The sequence below is a fragment of the Triticum aestivum genome, chromosome 5D (genome assembly GCF_018294505.1).
Source record: "Triticum aestivum cultivar Chinese Spring chromosome 5D, IWGSC CS RefSeq v2.1, whole genome shotgun sequence".
Lineage (NCBI taxonomy): Eukaryota > Viridiplantae > Streptophyta > Magnoliopsida > Poales > Poaceae > Triticum > Triticum aestivum.
In genome coordinates, this window is record NC_057808.1 from 495,593,249 (window position 1) to 495,596,795 (window position 3,547).

The 3,547-nt window shown below is 38.3% G+C and overlaps 1 long non-coding RNA gene across 1 annotated transcript; it reads left to right on the forward strand.

Moving 5' to 3' along the window:
* Positions 1-321: 321 nt before the first annotated feature.
* On the forward strand, positions 322-1,511 carry LOC123125711 (uncharacterized). The gene is made up of 3 exons (XR_006461477.1): positions 322-579; positions 1,124-1,251; positions 1,370-1,511. It is a non-coding gene; the product is annotated as an uncharacterized lncRNA (long non-coding RNA).
* Positions 1,512-3,547: the final 2,036 nt, after the last annotated feature.

A 3,547-nucleotide genomic window follows, 5' to 3' on the forward strand; every position in this document is an offset into this window, starting at 1 on the left:
CTTTCAGAGCACCCCCTGCACTACGTGAGATTTAGAAGGTATTCAGATTAGTGTTTGCTGATATCTGTAAATTCCGTTTGTGTGAGTTTTATATTTTTCTATCCCTGTCGACGTAGTAATCCACTGTTCATTGATGTGCAGGTGGTACGGCCGGCGGATGCATCCATGTGCTAATCATCTGGCACCAAGCGGACGGAGCCGTACGAGTTGGGGCCACCAGCTGGCTGACAGCGCACACATGGGCGAGCATGAGCAACATGGAGCTAGGGAGTAAGCTGGGAGCGGATGGACGGGGCGTGAGGTAGAACGGGGGTGGGGAGCGGGCGGACCGTGGACAGAAGAGAACAACACCGGGTTTGTTAATTACTTTATGCACGATCACAGATTTATCTCTTTATTTATGTGGCTTATCAGGCTTGCTGCACGATCACAGATTTATCTCTTTATTTATGTGGGTGGACAGAAACATCCTTTCTAAAGTTTTCTTGGGGCTGTACTGACGAACAACTTGTTCAGTGATACCAACCCCTTCGAGCTCCCTCAACCCTTCGACAACACTTATTCAGTTTCTCACCACAAGTGAGTTCTATTTGCACCAACATTCGTGTTAATCATTGTACGTGCTGGTAATCAGAGTTTAGATAAATGCTACTAATGCTAGCGCTCGCCCTACATGGACAGAGTGGTGGCCGAACGATATGGTTAAATAATAAACTGACTTGGAAGAAGCAACAGAACTTATTATGGACAAAGAGAGATGCACAATTTTTCTAATCTGTTTATTATTGGTCGTTTCCATGCATCGTTTAGGGTAAAAAAATCCTAGAACATGAGTTTGTCCTTGCATAATTATCCATGCTTGATGGCACTACATCGTATCAGCATACTTTAAGTTTGTCCTTGTATTATCATGTATTCAGGGGCAAAAATCCCCAGAACAAAGAAATGATGAATTGTATTGTAGTCATTCTTGTAGTTAAATATTATGTTTAAAATTGATCATCACTTGGGATGTTGCCAACTGCAGGGTCGATGAGACATTGAATTGCCATATTGCTTTTCCCTCTTATTGACATGTTAAGAATATATCTTTAACAATAGAATTTAATATTTGTGCTTTCAGGTAGTAAGAGACATGATCAGATCGCTAACCAGTGATGAAGGCGTTATGTGGTCGTTGACGTCATGCTAAATGTTGGTGTAGTGCCAAATAAGAAGATACGGAACAAAATCCCTAAGCTAGACATTATGGTATAATGGAAATTTGAGGATTCTTGCCTATCATACCCATTTGTAGTCTATATCATACTGCAAAATTCCATGAACATTTGGTCCACAATATTTTTTTGTTATATGGTTCCTGCCAAAGCGTGGATGTAGGTGGATGTGGGCGCTGTGGCCGCCACCAAGGATGTAGGGGTCGCGCCCCAAGCTGCAAGTACGTGGTAGGGCGTCAAAACTGACGAGGACACGGGAGCCGCACTGCAGCATGAGTGTTTTTCATAATTTATTTAGGTATGTGAAGTCTTTTTAATGTTCACATATATGCTGAAATTTTGACATTGAAGAACCAGCAATGGAGTTGTATGTAATTTCTTGCGAGAGCTATACCATTCTTTTTAGTACTAACTAATTCCCATGAGTGCCAGTGGTGAAATTTTCAGGCCTATGAACTGGATGATATTTTCATTGCTGGCAATCTTCATCAACCTATCTACGAGGACATTGATATACTAATTGCTGCACAAGTGTTCTCAGCACCGGCTAGCAAGAAGAGAGTATGATTGTTCAATGCTCACTGTTGTAAGCTTGTTTCACGAGGAGCTTCTCAGTGTTGTACATGTAGGGTGTGGATAATATAAATAAAATCTATTTGTTCATTCTTCTACTGTACCTCCGATTCGTCCCCCACGGTTCAGTAGAGTACAGTTATGTGCTAAAGTATTAGGAAGTCATCATCTTCTAAAACATATTGTTACCTACTCAACCCAGTAAGCAAATAAAGAGTGTGGTGAACTTAACACCTTTCTATCTTTATTTTTGTTTCTCTTATTCATAGCATCTTTTCCCCATTTATAAATCTAACGGTGGTGAACTTAGACTTTGTGTAAGGAGAGCCATTCTGTTTTCTTGAACTTAACAACTCCATATATCCTTATTTATCCAGAAAGCTTTCAGACGATACTCACACCATCTGACTCTTTGAAACATATAAATGTTTTTTCAGATTTATTACAATCCAAGATTTGTTAATTAATCATATTATTTATACTCATAAGTAGTATAAAGTTACCCCAAAATTGTTAATATGATTTTGGATTATATATTATGATGCTGAAAAGGACGTTATTGGTGCCCATTAAAATAACAGTATGAAATAACCCTGCATATATTTGTTGGTTTTTAATTTAAGTCTTTCAACTCAACTGAAATTATTATTTGTACTCCCTCCGTTCCTAAATATAAGTCTTCCTAGAGACTCAAATGTGAACTACATACGGAGCAAAATGAATGAATCTACACTTTAAAATATGTCTATATATATCTGTATGTAGTCCTTATTGAACTTTCAAAAAAGACTTATATTTAGGAACAGAGGGAGTACAACATTTACTAACTTTTATCTCCTATTGGCTTTCTGGAACGATTGTGGGTATTAATGAAGAAGTCCTCGTTAGGTGGACTAGCTCAAAATGGAGAAGTATGTTGGTATTTTCGGTTGATTGTTTTAAGCATTTAAGCTCGTAGCAACTTGTAACGTCAATATCTTCGGGATGCCTTGCAATATTTTAGAAAACTATACTTTTTTTCCAGCATGATGTGATCCGGCCTGATCTAGCGTGCTGCCCTGAGACGTCCTGACCCCATTACTTCTCACATATGGCGGTTTTCAGATAGCGTAGACACATGGAGACAATTTGGTGATCCGATTCTCTCTCCCTCCCTCCCCCCCCTCTCTCTCTCTCTTAGTTGCTAATAGAATAATGTACAATCGATAAGACTAATATTATAGACCTCCTCCTCCTCAATCCTACCATGTATTATTCGACTTTTGTGCTAATACAGAAAAAAGTATGTTGTAAACTTGTGAGTCGTGAGCAATATTCTCTGGGCAAGTTTTAACCTGCTTATTCACAATTGATGCTGCATGTCAATCGCCCTTTCACCCTTATTTTTGATTTTAATGTCTTAGTGTATGTATAATTAGGGTTTTTCTCCGGTTGGTATTTGAATAGGAGTTGGTCGCTTCCCTTTACATCATAGTTCATAGTACAACACACACATTTCCTTTTGAGTCTTATGTGAATTTCATTTTGAGCCGATACACCAAATCTGAAGTTACATAATTCTAACAAAACTAAAAATTACTATAAAAATATAAATAAATGCCAATAAATTTTTAATCAACAAATGTTATCAAAGATTGATGTATCTACCTCTCCCAAGATAGCTGGGAGTAGCATGTTCTAGAAGATGTGTTTTGCTGCAGCAGTTTCTAAATGGTAAATTGTATGGTTTCAAGTGCCTAAGTTCATATGCAATAGTT